We start from the raw sequence: 17,494 nt of genomic DNA, 5'->3' as shown, positions 1-17,494 counted from the left end.
ACCGTTCCTATATGCTGGCATTGTGATTGAAATTCATGAATTGTCCTATACCAAAAAATTCGAGCGATACGCGAGACTGACAAGCCAAGATCACTGGAGAGGGGTACCGTGCGACTCAACGTTTAATGCATTAACGTATATGGAAAATTTGACGGCTTTTTTCTAGGGGAAGGGTTGATTTCCGGCACACGGTTCCTTTCAGACTTCTTATCCCATCGATGAGCACTATACATTAAGCCAATAAAAAAGTTTGACCTTGAAATTAGGGGTCAAGGTCAATTTTGCGGTCGCTTTCGTTGACAGATCTCCACCGATCCAGAGGTGTAGAATCGCTCCATATAGGTGGTGACATTTAATTTTTTTACACCCTGTACATTGATCGGTGGGAAGGGATCATTATATTACATTATATCTAATGTAGATATAGTAATAATGATATTGTTATTAAATGTACATTGGTCTGTGGGAATAAATCAGTATAGTACATTACATCTGATGTAGATATATTAATAATGATATTGTTGTTAAATGTATATTACATATCAAATGTAGATATAGTAATAACGATACTGCCATTATATGTACATTGATCGGTGGGAAGGGATCATTATATTACATCTGATGTATATATAGTAATAATGGTATTGTTATTAAATGTACATTGGTCTGTGGGATTAAATCAGTATATTACATTTCATCTGATGTAGATATAGTAATAATGATATTGTAATTAAATGTATATTACATATCTAATGTAGATATAGTAATAACGATACTGTTATATGTACATTATATGTACTATTATATGTACATTGATCTGTGGGAAGGTATCAGTATATTACATTATATCTATTGTAGATATAGTAATAACGAAACTGTTATTATATGTACATTGATCTGTGGGTAGGGATCAGTATATTACATTATATCTAATGTAGATATAGTAATAATGATATTGTTATTAAATGTACATTGATCTGTGGGATTAAATCAGTATATTAAATTACATCTGATGTAGACATTGTAATAATGGTATTGTTATTAAGTGTACATTGGCCTGTGGGATTAAATCAGTATATTAAATTACATCTGATGTAGATATAGTAATAATGGTATTATTATTAAATGTACATTGGTCCGTGTGAAGGTATCAGTATATTACATTATATCTATTGTAGATATAGTAATAACGATACTGTTATTATATGTACATTGATCTGTGGGTAGGGATCATTATATTACATTATATCTAATGTATATATGGTAATAATGATATTGTTATTAAATGTACATTAGTCTGTGGGATTAAATCAGTATATTAAATTTCATCTGATGTAGATATCGTAATAATGATATTGTTATTAAATGTATATTACATATCTAATGTAGATATAGTAATAACGATACTGTTATTACATGTACATTGATCTGTGGGAAGGTATCACTATATTACATTATATCTATTGTAGATATAGTATAAATGATACTGGTATTCAATGTACATTGATCTGTGGGTAGGGATCAGTATATTACATTATATCTAATGCAGATATATTAATAATGAGATTGTTATTAAATGTATATTACATATCAAATGGAGATATAGTAATAACGATACTGCTATTATATGCACATTGGTCTGTGTGAAGGTATCAGTATATTACATTATATCAATTGTAGACATAGTAATAACGAAACTGTTATTATATGTACATTGATCTGTGGGTAGGGATCAGTATATTACATTATATCTAATGTAGATATAGTAATAATGATATTGTTATTAAATGTACATTGATCTGAGGGATTAAATCAGTATATTAAATTACATCTGATGTGGACATAGTAATAATGGTATCGTTATTAAGTGTATATTGGTCTGTGGGATTAAATCATTATATTAAATTACATCTGATGTAGATATAGTAATAATGATATTGTTACCAAAAGTACGTTGATCTGTGCGAAGGCATCAGTATATTACATTATATCTAATAAGGACATAGTAATAATGATATTGTTATTACATGTATATTACATATCTAATGTAGATATAGTAATAACGATACTGTTATTATGTGTACACTGATCTGTGGGAAGGTATAAGTATATTACATTATATCTAATGTAGATATAGTAATAACGAAACTGTTATTATTTGTACACTGATCTGTGGGAAGATATCAGTATATTACATTGTATCCAATGTAGATATAGTAATAATGATATTGTTATTAAATGTATATTGGTCTGTGGGAATAAATCAGTATATTACATTACATCTGATGTAGATATATTAATAATGATATTGTTATTAAATGTATATTACATATCAAATGGAGATATAGTAATAACGATACTGCCATTATATGTACATTGATCGGTGGGAAGGGATCATTATACTACATTATATCTAATGTAGATACAGTAATAATGATATTGTTATCAAATGTACATTGGTCTGTGGGATTAAATCAGTATATTACATTACATCTGATGTAGATATATTAATAATGATATTGTTATTAAATGTAGATTGGTCTGTGAGATTAAATCAGTCGATTAAATTTCATCTGATGTAGATATAGTAATAATGATATTGTTATTAAATGTATATTACATATCTAATGTAGATATAGTAATAACGATACTGTTATTGTATGTACATTGATCTGTGGGAAGGTATCAGTATATTACATTATACCTAATGTAGATATAGTAATATCGAAACTGTTATTATATGTACATTGGTCTGTGGGATTAAATCAGTATATTACATTACATCTGGTGTAGATATAGTAATAATGATATTGTTATTAAATGTATATTACATATCTAATGTAGATATAGTAATAACGAAACTGTTACTATGTGTACACTGATCGGTGGGAAGGGATAAGTATATTACATTATATCTAATGTAGATATAGTAATAACGATATTGTTACCAAAATTCCATTGATCTGTGGGAAGGCATCAGTATATTACATTATATCGAATGTAGATATAGTATAAATGATACTGTTATTCAATGTACATTGATCTGTGGGAAGGAATCAGTATATTACATTATATCCAATGTAGATATAGTATAAATGATACTGGTATTCAATGTACATTGATCTGTGGCAAGGAATCAGTATATTGCAGTAGATCTAATGTAGATACAGTAATAAGGATACTGTTATTAAGTGTTTATTACATATCTAATGTAGATATTGTAATGACGATAATGTTACAATCTGTGCATTGATCTGTGGGAAATGATCAGTATATTACATTATATCTGGTGAACATATAGTAATAGTGATATTGTTATTAAACGTACATTGGTCTGTGGGAATAAATCAGTATATTACATTACATCTGATGTAGATATAGTAATAATGATATTGTTATTAAATGTATATTACATATCTAATGTAGGTATAGTAATAACGATATTGCCATTATATGTACATTGATCGGAGGGAAGGGATCATTATATTACACTATATCTAATGTAGATATAGTAATAATAATATTGTTATTAAATGTACATTGGTCTGTGGGAAGGTATCAATATATTACATTATATCTAATGTAGATATAGTAATAACGAAACTGTTATTATATGTACATTGATCAGTGGGGTTAAATCAGTATATTATATTACATCTGATGTAGATATAGTAATAACAGTATTGTTATTAAATGTACATTGGTCTGTGGGACGGTGTCTGTATATTACATTATATCTAATGTAGATATAGTAACAATGATATTGTTACCAAAATTACATTGATTTGTGGGAAGGCATCAGTATATTACAATATATCCAATGTAGATATAGTATAAATGATACTGTTATTCAATATACATTAATCTGTGGGAAGGAATCAGTATATTGCAGTAGATCTAAAGTAGATATAGTAATAACGATACTGTTATTAAGTGTTTATTACATATCTAATGTAGATATTGTAATGACGATAATGTTACAATCTGTGCATTGATCTGTGGGAAGTGATCAGTATATTACATTATATCTACTGAAGATATAGTAATAATGATATTGTTATACAATGTACATTGGTCTGTGGGATTAAATCAGTATATTAAATTACATCTGATGTAGATATATTAATAATGGTATTGTTATTAAATGTACATTCGTCTGTGACATTAAATCAGTATATTACATTACATCTGATGTAGATATAATAATAATGATATTGTTATTAAATGTATATTTCATATCTAATGTAGATATAGTAATAACGATACTGTTATTATATGTACATTGATTATGTGGGAAGGGATCAGTATATTACATTATATCTAATGTAGATATTGTAACGTTTAGGTCTTTCGCTACTTATGCGAAGGAGAAGATACCGCGAGTAGTACGAGCGTACGATTTCCCCTACGCGTCTCAAGGAGTGGTTCGCGTTCGCTGCGCGTTCGCGAAGGCAGAAGGAACGGTGAAGTCAGTAACGAGACGTAGTTTTGCGGTGTAAAAAAGAAAATATCGATTTATTCAGAAAGATGGTGATTGAAGTATGGCAAAATAGCCGATCACAGAATGGTAGTAGCACCGCAAATATTCTGGCAGTTTACGCGTTCAACAAACAGCGGAACGCAATTCTCATCTAATAGATGTTCAATAGACGCGCAGATTATGTAAATATAATATACAACGAACTTGGCTAGATTGATCGTCAATAAGCACGCAGATCGGATTCACACGAATCGAAAGTGTAATAAAAAAAAATGGTAACGCAAAAGAAAAGATTTCAACCAGTCGAGCGACTTTAACGCGACCCAAAAACTCAGTATTCTTTTAATACGGAAAAATGACTGGTTGAATAACGCATTTAAATCTCATGGAATAATTATAATAGAATATAAAGTAATATAAGAAAATATAACGTAAAGAAAAATCTCAACCAGTCGAGCGACTTTAACGCGACTCAAAAAACTCAGTCTTCATTTATACGGAAAAATGACTGGTTGAATAACGCATTTTAAGAAATATGAGAAAATATATGAAAAGAATAACGCAAAGTATCCGAACGCAAAATCGTAACCCTGCTCGGAATGCGAAAAGTAATATATACACAACGGTTACAAAATTTCGTTTGTCGTCTACGATTCAAACGTCTTTCGCCAAGGACGAGTTATTGTTCGCTCGATTTGTTTCGGAAACATATACCGAAATCACGACGCACGAAAGTCGCGTGATCGTGGAGCGCGTAGGCAAGAGAGGAACGTTTGAATTTGTTAACCGTGCAGCGAAATATTAACTTTTACGCGTCTCTTAAATCGCAGAATGGCGAGCCAGTGGATTCCGAGGATACTTCCGGTTCAGCGAGGTTTTCACCTGCGAACCTCAGATCGACAGGGGCACTGACTTCACGATTTCAGTCACAATCAAAGGATGAGAAAGTCGCGCACTAAGTCCCGACCCTCGACTCCTTTGCAGACTGAAATACGTGTATTTAAGAGAATCCGATAACCGTGGATTTGCCGGAATCCGTCAACGTTCTTCCTGGAGTACGAAGCGTGCTCAAGGAAGAAATTAAGACTGCCAAGAGCGAGATCACGGCCCTCCAAATTGCAATGTAAAATTGCCAGAGCACAAGCAAAACGGGGATGGCTCGACTAGGTTTCCCTAGGAGTCAACGTCGTCTTGGATATGCCTGTGTAGGGCGATCTTTCGAGGGTGCTGAGTCCCAAGATAGAAGGCCACTACATAATGAAAGGGAGGTGTCCAAGCTCGGGCTCTAGTCACGACTTGCTGGATCGCAATCTTTAGACGGTTCTCTCTTGGAAGAGAGCCGTAGGTAAAAGCGTCCGTTCTGCTTGTCGTTTGGGACCAGAGTGTCGATCGATGGATCGACACTGAGCTCCTTCGATCCGGCGTTCGAAGGAGGGGATCCGCGCACGCGCTCCACTTAGAAAAATAAGTAGGGATAGCACATACCATCGCTATAGTTCCGATCTCCCAAGAAAAATCTATACTACTTGTTTTATACTATGTAACTGTACGAATGTACGGTTACAATATAGTAGTAATGATATTGTTACCAAAATTACATTGATCTGTGGGACGGGATCAGTATATTACATTATATCCAATGTAGATATAGTATAAATGATACTGGTATTCAATGTACATTGATCTGTGGGAAGGAATCAGTATATTGCAGTAGATCTAATGTAGATATAGTAATAACGACACTGTTATGAAGTGTTTATTACGTATCTAATGTAGATATAGTAATGACGATACTGTCATTATATGTAAATTGATCGGTGGGAAGGGATCATTATATTACATTGTATCTAATGTAGATGTAGTAATAATGATATTGTTATTAAATGTATACTACATATCTAATGTAGATATAGTAATAACGATACTGTTATTATATGTCCATTGATCTGTGGGATTAAATCAGTATATTAAATTACATCTGATGTAGATATAGTAATAATGGTATTGTTATTAAATGTATATTACATATCTAATGTAGATATAGTAATAACTGTACTGTTACTATATGTACATTGTTCTGTTGGAAGGGATCAGTATATTACATTATACCTAATGTAGATATAGTAATAATGATATTGTTATTAAATGTACATTGGTCTGTGGGAATAAATCAGTATATTACATTACATCTGATGTAGATATAGTAATAATGATATTGTTATTAAATGTATATTACATATCTAATGTAGATATAGTAATAATGATATTGTTATTAAATGTATATTACATATCTAATGTAGATATAGTAATGACGATACTGTCATTATATGTAAATTGATCGGTGGGAAGGGATCATTATATTACATTGTATCTAATGTAGATGTAGTAATAATGATATTGTTATTAAATGTATACTACATATCTAATGTAGATATAGTAATAACGATACTGTTATTATATGTCCATTGATCTGTGGGATTAAATCAGTATATTAAATTACATCTGATGTAGATATAGTAATAATGGTATTGTTATTAAATGTATATTACATATCTAATGTAGATATAGTAATAACTGTACTGTTACTATATGTACATTGTTCTGTTGGAAGGGATCAGTATATTACATTATACCTAATGTAGATATAGTAATAATGATATTGTTATTAAATGTACATTGGTCTGTGGGAATAAATCAGTATATTACATTACATCTGATGTAGATATAGTAATAATGATATTGTTATTAAATGTATATTACATATCTAATGTAGATATAGTAATAATGATATTGTTATTAAATGTATATTACATATCTAATGTAGATATAGTAATAACGATACTGCCATTATATGTAAATTGATCGGTGGGAAGGGGTCATTATATTACATTATATCTAATGTAGATATAGTAATAATGATATTGTTATTAAATGTACATTGGACTGTGGGATAAAATCAGTGTATTAAATGTCATCTGATGTAGATATAGTAATAATGATATTGTTATTAAATGTATATTACATATCTAATGTAGATATAGTAATAACGAAACTGTTATTATATGTACATTGATCTGTGGGAAGGTATCAGTATATTACATTATATCTATTGTAGATGTCGTAATAACGAAACTGTTATTATATGTACATTGATCTGTGGGAAGGTATCAGTATATATCTATTGTAGACATAGTAATAACGAAACTGTTATTATATGTACAGTGAAAACTCGATAAATGCTCACTTGAGTCTATTGGATAAATGATACATTTTTATCCCCACCACTAGGGGGATCCCCCTTCGACCAGCGAGTCGAAGTGTAATCGGAGACGTAGTGGCTTCCTTTAGAGATCTGTGTTGCCTTCGTCGCCTTCGTTTAAATGCCCCGTGTCAGTGTGACCACACTAATGCATATAAAAAAGTTTTTTATTTTATACTTTTTGTTAATAAAAATTTTACTATCATGTGGGGGAGTTTTGCTGATTAGAATGAAGCTAAACACGATATAAATCGGTTTATATTTAGGTTGTAAGATTCAGTGAAAAATAAGAAATAAAAAACATTGCAATTTCACCCTTACCTTAATATGTATGTTTTCCTATGAAGAAGTAAGATCTTGTAATTCTGTTGTTAAACAGCTTGCTCGCATGATGTGGTATTTTAAACACTGTAACTTGTATTTTATTTGTTCTTGTGGTGATTGTATGTTGTGTTCGTCTTCATTATCACTGTCCTGTTCACTTTCATTGTTACTGTCTTGATCGAGTGAAATGTCTCAGTGGAGTAAGGGAATCGAAATAGGTATTAATGGCAGCTCCAAAAAGTTCGTTCGTATCCTTGCAAAGTCAGCGGTGGTACATTTATCGGATAGAGGTAGCTAATGAAACATCCTATCTTATAAGTGTTGCCGTTTGTGATCATTTATGGAACAGTGGAAGCGTCCCGTTTGAGAATTAGCTACCTCCTATTCGATAAATGTACCAGTAACTCGAATCCGTCGTTCTTTGATGTTTCCGAACATAGAAAAGGATAGCGCAAGAAGGATAAAGAAAGAGAGAAAGACTCGCAAGTACAACATTTAACTCAATATTATACCACTAAATGTTGACCGATTTATATCGTGTTTAGCTTCATTTTAATCAGAAAAATCTCCTCCACATGATAGTGAAATTTTTATTAACAAAAAATATAAAATAAACAATTTTATTCTGTGCATTAGTATGGTCACACTGACACGGGGCATTTAAACGAAGGCAATAAATTCCGGTCTCAGTCCCTCTTTCGTTTTTAGCTACTGACTCTTTCTACGTTCGACGGTGTCGGCAAACTATAATCAAATTCGAGAAACGATTCTCCTATCCCATAAGAGTTGCGGAGCGGACCCGTAATAGTTACACTTATCGAGTTTTTACTGTACATTGATCTGTGGGAAGGGATCAGTATATTACATTATATCTAATGTAGATATAGTAATAATGATATTGTTACCAATATTACATTAATCTGTGGGAACGGATCAGTATATTACATTATATCCAATGTAGATATAGTATATATGATACTGTTATTCAATGTACATTGATCTGTGGAATGGAATCAGTATATGAAAATGTATATTACATATCTAACGTAGATATAGTAATGACGATAGTAATTAATATAATTAAAAGAGTAATTCCAATTAAATATTGGAGTAATTAATATAATAATTAGTAATTAATATTGGATATACTTGTACTTTATTATTATTATTATTATTCATATGTTGTTTAATTTTTCCTCCTATCACCAATCCGGCTATAACAGATAAAATAAAACATACATTAATACATAGTAAAAAAATCAAATAAAACAAAAACGTGCAAGTAACTCACATCAAGCTCCTCGCGGAACAATTGCCGCAAATCGAATGCGGCGTCCGCCCATATCTTTTCAGCGTTCCGTCGCCTCTCCGCCCGCTCCCGCCGAACATTTCGGAGGTCTTTCTTCCTTACAAATCCTAAACTCCTTAAGGTAGCGGCTGTTAACAGAAACGAATTAAAAATAAATAAAATTTACGCGCTAAAAGTAATTATTGAAAAAACTACTTACGCTGAGAGGCGATGAACGCCTGCAGAGCAAGGAATTGGTTGTTTGTGAAGTTCATTTTGAATAACGAAAACGCTGCGCTGATACGCTTATAAAGCAAACAGGGGAAACATCTCCCTCCATTTCTAACAATGAAAACCGCCAACACAATCTGAGATTAATCTGCCGGATATCTTACATGTTGTAACAACTCGGAATCGGCATGAAATTAATGCATGAATACGGCACGGTACCATCGTCCCACTCAAAACCGTGATGATTTTGCGTCAACCATTTTATTTGTCTTAATTCTGCTTTCGACAATTTTTTCTTAGCAAATGGTGGCGCAAAGATGAAACATTGTACACGATTCCCATTCTGGAAGATAGCAAGTTCCTTTACGAAAAACTCGTTCGTATCGCTTTTGAAGCCTTGAATGTCCACGAATGTTGGTACATTCATTTTGATTAGTTGAATTTGTGGCGAAAAATGACCGCTTTTACTGCGGAATGATCATATAAACCCTCTTTCACTTAAGAGAGTTTGCGCACTACATTGGTCAGTGGATTGTACTGCATGATACGATCGTGAATGATCAAACAGTAGGCGCTAGTATTTTCAGGAATGTTTTCACTACACTCAAAATCGATTCTTACATCGATTGTAGCGCTTTTTATCGATTCGTTCTGATGCGAGCAATCAATGACAACGAATGGGCCGTAGCCGAAAAAGAGTATCTTATCGTATAGAGCTCCGTCATCACTATTACTGCACATTGCTCCGTAATATGACTTTCTGAATTTTACATACATGTCGTAATGGACAGAGTATCTATTTTTATTAAAGTCAAGATTCAAATTGTCATACGGATATGATTCCGAATTTAAATACAATCGAAAATTGGTGAGTTTGCAGTCATCAAATTTGGTGATATGTCTATTGAGCTTATTTTTTTTATCCGTTTGTAATGCAAATATTACATATCGCGGTTTTTCTAATTGCGTAGCTGCTTTAATGCTCCATGTATGTTTAGTGGTTGCTTGTAACATTGGATACTCGTATAAGTCCCAGGAACGGTAACTCATAATTATCGTTTGACCGTTTTCAAGGATACGCAACAATGAAAGTTTGTGTCTTTCTTCGAGCGTGACATGTGGCATCCTCCACTGTACTTTGTATAATTGCAGCGTGTATTTTGCACCATCTGTTCCATAAACAGCATTTTTGTCGTCTCGCGATCGAATCAGAATCAATTCATGATGCGCATTAATCACTATTCGTTTGTAATCTTCGCAGAAACCGAGCAGCATATTTAGAGGAGCACAAAAGTCAAAGTAGCCTCCTGCATTGGGTATGTCTATCCAACCAGCGTTTTCAAGAATTTTTGATTTTGTCGTTGTCAACGATACTCCATTTTTTATCATAGTTGTTATTCCAACGTTTTTACAACGATCGATCTCCACGCCGTTTAATTCATATCGAATTTCATCAAACATAAATGCTGCGCAATTCATTTCTAGTCCAACTGAAGTTCCTGCAACATTCTCATCGTTGAGAATGAGTTTTCCTTCGACGTAAAGGTAACTCTCACTAGGAAACGTGTACAAATCTTGTTGTTGAATGGGAATTCGTATTTCATCATTGTTTCCGAACGTTGTGTTGGCGTATGGGCTGTAACTATGTAATTCGATCTTTGTAATTCGATCGTCAGAAATCGGTAAACTGGCAATGTTCAATGGGTCCATCATTTTCGTTTCTTAATCACAAAACCCAATGATTGCAGAAATTGCGTGTTTTTGTCGCTCAAATCTTGCGATGTGTTCAGTGTGGAGATATTGTCCTTACTAAATGATTGTAAAGAGTCATCACCGTTTAATACATGATTATTATTCCTGCAACCGTGGTAATTGCTGCTGCTGCAAGTACAATTTGTGCGTTTGTGATTGAAGTTCTGGTTCCATCCATTTTCTAACGATCCTTTTAGCAACTCGTTCAACGGGGTGCTCAATAATGCATTCGGCGGATTGTTGATCGGTTGAGTTTTAGCATCTGTGTACAACAGCATTATTTCTAGTAATGTTTAGCATAAGTGCCGCTTGTTTTCTTGAAAGGCGATTAAATGAACGGATATATAACGTATATTAAACGGTCGCGCCGTCGGAGCGTTTGACGATGTGCTCTTGCGATGTGTCCGATTTGGATATATTCCCTCTACTGAATGATTGTATAATTGTTATCGTTTTTACATCATTATCCTTACTGCAGCTGCCGTAAAATGTTCAGCATGCCGTTCGAGCTGTACTGCGAGCCGTTCGAGCCGTTCGAGCCGTTCAACGGAAAACCGTTCGAGCCGTTCAACGGGCCGTTCGAGCCGTTCGAGCCGTTCGGCGGGCCGTTCGAGCCGTTCGAGCCGTTCAGCGGGCCGTTCGAGCCGTTCGCGGACCGTTCGAGCCGTTCAACGGCAAGCCGTTTGAGCCGTTCAACGAGCCGTTCGCGGGCCGTTCGAGCCGTTCGAGCCGTTCGAAACGTTCGCTGGCCGTTCGAGCCGTTCGTGCCGTTCAACAGGCCATTGATTATTATGTTTATATTCATGTTATTTTTTACACCGCCTAATATGAAGCCTCACTGTCAATTCTTCTCCACGGAAATTGATCAGATTATTGTTTTGATCGGTAATGCGTAAACTAAGGTGATCAATGGCTCTCACGATAACTGGAAGATAAATGACGTTCGTAGGACTTTCCGAAATTTTATATCCTGGTGGCACGCGCGGTGAAAACTCATGAATGGTATGAACACATTGACCGTTGCTATACGCGCCAGTCGTAATATTACATTCGATCCTCAGCACATTTACTTTCATAATATTTACGGGTATATCCGACTCGTGCCATTGCCCCGGCGGTAATATGCGATATGTAGAAAACCCGAGAAGCGATCCTATATTATTTGGTTTGGTAAAATCGATTGTATAATCACTATATATTTCACTTTTCAAAGTGCTGTTATTTGTACGAAATAAAATGATTTTTGTCGTGTCCATTATTTTCTCTTGCAAGTATTTATTTAGCGCTTCGAGTTCATACGAACCATCCGGTATCGTGATCTCACCATCGGCATCAAAGTAAAATTTATTGTTTGTAAAGTCAACGTTTGGTATTGTGTTGAAAGCTTGAAAATCAACGAGTCCGAGTTCGTAATTATCATCCTTCAAGTCTATAGGTGGAAAGTAATCAGTGCTAAGCACAGAATTTTTTCCGCTTTTTTTCCGACTATGTGCATTGAAACTATTTTATAAATTTCCAGCTAAAAAATGCAAGCACAGTTGTCCACATACACTCGTATTGAATTTTTGATACTGCGTGTGATTGTATAAAATCGTTACATGCTTTCCGAAGTAGTTTATTAACTCTGTCGGTGGTCTCAGATTTCCAAAAGAATCGAAATATTTAACACAATTACCCCGCTTTACGTAAGCTACCCAGTGTGTACCAGGACCTTCCGATTTATCTAAATTCACGATACCGCATTCGTTTAAGAACGATTTAGAGGGTAAATTTGTACGCATGAAAACACCTCGAAAAAAACTTTCGTGCAAAGTTATATAACTGTACATTTGTCATTGCGCCCTTTGGAAGCGTTACAATTTGCCGAAGCGCTTCTTTTTTTTTTCTTTAATTCCTTTTCCCCGTTTATATGGTGCAAGGTAAAGTCCATGTCCTTCCATAACACGATTGTGCCGTTTCACTTCCTCTAATGTTTTCCGTGCTGCAGATGCATCGTTGACTGCCTTGGCGATACCTGCTGCACCGCCAGCCACCGTGCCCAAAGCTGAAAGGCCTGCAAAAATAGGTACAAGTGCTGGAAGAAATCCCCCACGTTTTGCAACTGGAAGTTTGCGCGACTTCGTCTTCTTCTTCTTGTTACTTTTCCGCGGTACCATTACTTTCGTCTTTGGCTAACAATATTCCAGCAACGCGCGCAGACAAAAGTATTTTCCAATCTGGTGCGAATTCTTTTTGTGCTAATTCGAAGATCAAATTTACATATGCACATCGTACGGCTATCGTATAGGAAGTGAAATTTTTCCTGGGATGTTTGGGTTTATATAGGTAGAGAGAGAAGTTGCAAATGATGCAATACATTATGATTTATTAAAGTATAATTTCTAACATAATTTGTAACATAATCCTTTTTTCTCTGTTAAGATGCTGCTGATGCAGCTGTTTTTATTGACTGAATACCTAAAGCTACTAATTCACAATCGATAATTGAATTTGGATCATAAATATCAGTTTCTTTGATATGCTGCACAACCTCTGCATGCACTTTTACATCTCCGTATCCCCGAACTAATGCAACAAACTCTTTAAATTTTTGTTCCACCGAATACAGTTTATCATATAATGCATTATGCATTTCAATTATACAATCATTTAAAATTACCATTTTCTGAAATGTTTTTTTCATCATGCACATACATATAACATTGCTAATCAATTTAATTACTTTTACGCCATATAGCACACCAAATTCAACACTTATATCATTAAAATTAATATTGTCGCGTGTATCTTTTGAATCGTCAAAGAAGCTGCATACGTTGTCCGCTTCGGCTACAATCAGCGACCACGTGACTATGCTCAGCTCCAGGCGGTTGTTTCGGCTGTCTGATAATATGAGTTGCGGGTAGAAATTGTCGCCAAGTATATTTATGCCGATTTCCAAATGCTTTGTACAAGAATCCGTCAATGGATATTTTCGACCCAAAATTCGACATGATAATTGTGGTGCGATTCTAGAACAAATAAATACCGTTTAAATATGTTATTGGAACAAATAAATACCAGCAGCGTTAAATGAAATGTGTTTCGAACACTTACTTCACGTCGTCCTGATGTTTTGTCATTTTTTTGCGTGCCTCTTCTTCTTGAGTAGAACTTGCGGGGCGCTTCCTTTGGCAAAAAAACTCTTTGAAACTTTGAGAATACATATTTCACTTTTCACAATACAATCTCGCGAACGATGCGCTTGCGGTGATGGTCACTTTGGTTTTGCGTATGCTTGAAACTTTAGCAAACCCCCTACCTTCTATAGTCACGAATTGCAGTGTCAGATTTGCTGCGTCAACAAAAAACTCATTTCCAAGACGTAGAAAAAATCATTTTCAAGACGTAGAAAAAGTGACCTTCCGATAATAACAAACAGTTCAAGGTCATGGAGGGTGGGGGTAGGGTGTTATATTTCTGCTGACGATGTCAAATTTCAGTTCAGGGTTATGGGGTGGGGGGTTGTCATGGGGTTGGGGTGTCAAATTTCAGTTCAAGGTCATGGGGTGGGGGGTATCATATATCTGCTGACGGTGGTGTCACATTTCAGTACAAGGTCATAGGGTGGGGAGAGGGGTGGATATTGTCGGGGTGGGGGGTATCATATTTCTGCTGACGGTGGTGTCAAATTTCAGTTCAAGGTCATAGGGTGGGGAGAGGGGTGGATATTGTCGGGGTGGGGGGTATCATATTTCTGCTGACGGTGTGGTGTCAAATTACAAAAAATGCTGACGCCAGTGATTTAGAATCCGCATAGAACAACTACTTATCTACATTAGATATAATGTAATATACTGATACCTTCCCACAGGTCAATGCACAGATTGTAACATTATCGTCATTACTATATCTACATTAGAAATGTAATAAACACTTAATAACAGCATCGTTATTACTATATCTACATTAGATCTACTGCAATATACTGATTCCTTCCCACAGATCAATGTACATTGAATAACAGTATCATTTATACTATATCTACATTGGATATGCAATATACATTTAATAACAATATCATTATTACTATATCTACAACAGATGAAATGTAATATACTGATTTAATCCCACAGACCAATGTACATTTAATAACAATATCATTATTACTATATCTACATTAGATATAATGTAATAAAATGATCCCTTCCCACCGATCAATGTACATATAATGGCAGTATCGTCATTACTATATCTACGTTAGGTATGTAATATACATTTAATAACAATATCATTATTACTATATCTACATTAGATGTAATGTAATATACTGATTTATTCCAACAGACCAATGTACATTTAATAACAATATCATTATTACTATATCTTCATTAGATATAATGTAATATACTGATCACTTCCCACAGATCAATGCACAGATTGTAGCATTATCGTCAATACTATATCTACATTAGATACCTAATATACACTTAATGACAGTATCGTTATTACTTTATCTACATTAGACCTACTGCAATACACTGATTCCTTCCCACAGATCAATGTAGATTGATAACAGTATCATTTATACTATATCTACATTGGATATAATGTAATATACTGATCCCTTCCCACAGATCAATGTAATTTTGGTAACAATATCATTATTACTATATCTACATTAGATATAATGTAATATACTTATCCCTCTCCACAGATCAATGTTCATATAATAACAGTTTCGTTGTTACTATATCTACATTGGATATAATGTAATATACTGATACCTTCCCACAGATCAATGTACATTTAATAAAAGCATTGTTATTACTATATCTACATTAGATATGTAATATACATTTAATAACAATATCATTATTAGTATATGTACATTAGATATAATGTAATATAATGATCCCTTCCCACCGATCAATGTACATATAATGACAGTATCGTTATTACTATGCCTACGTTAGATATGTAATACACATTTAATAACAATATCATTATTACTATATCTACATCAGATGCAATGTAGCATACTGATTTATTCCCACAGGCCAACGTACATTTAATAACAATGTCATTATTACTATATCTTCATTAGATATAATGTAATATACTGATCACTACCTACAGATCAATGCACAGATTGTATCATTATTGTCATTACTATATCTACATAAAATAATTTTTAACAAAAAAAACATCCGACTTCGAAATGCACTAAAAAGTATAAAATAATTTCTATTTCATTTATACCAATATTCCATAGCTATTAATAATATCTACTTAATCGTTAAATAGGATACCAATTACATTTCAAAGTTTTCGGAGGCGGCGCAAAATTAAAGACTTTTCCTCTACTAGGAAGATCCTAACTCGGGCGTCGGCAACCTATGATAAATGACCCATTTGATAATTTCAAGTAAACCATATTCAACGGGAATCAACATACCCATTGTGAATTAACTATACTGCAGTTCACGAGTGACCGCACTTAACTCGCGCAGCTAGTGGCCTACTGAAGTCTGGGGAGATTTTTAATAGTGCGTGTGATTCCCCTTTACAGCGTGCTTCTTGCTATGCGTTCACATCATTTTTTTTTGCGACAAATAATAGAAATTTCATTGTATCGTGATACTTTACAATATCATCACCGGTTATCAGTTATCGTACGTCATATATTTCTGTCCACCATTTATATGATCGCAAAGTATAATAAGAAGCAAGCTGTAGTGGGGAATAACACCCGTTATTAAAAATCTCTCTAGACCTAGTGAGCGGCGCGAGTTAAGTATGGTCTCTTGTGAACTGCAGTATAGTGCATATACATCAGGAGTGCTGCCAATTTCTCATACAATCGTTACAATTACAAATGTTTTCAGCCGTACCTATAATTTTTCTCTTACGACTTATTAATTACCAAGCTTGCCATACCGTAATCAAATCGTTATTGGCAGCATCGTTTGTTCGGGTATTTTTAATTTTGCGCCGCCTCCGAAAACTTTGAAATGTAATTGGTATCCTATTTAACGATTAAGTAGATATTATTAATAGCTATGGAATATTGGTATAAATGAAATAGAAATTATTTTATTCTTTTTAGTGCATTTCGAAGTCGGATGTTTTTTTTGTTAAAAATTATTTTATTTCACAATTTTTAGTGGAATTCAGAGAA

The sequence above is a fragment of the Osmia bicornis genome, unplaced genomic scaffold, assembly GCF_907164935.1.
Source record: "Osmia bicornis bicornis unplaced genomic scaffold, iOsmBic2.1, whole genome shotgun sequence".
NCBI classification, from domain to species: Eukaryota; Metazoa; Arthropoda; class Insecta; order Hymenoptera; family Megachilidae; genus Osmia; species Osmia bicornis.
Note: the sequence above shows the minus strand (reverse complement) of the source record.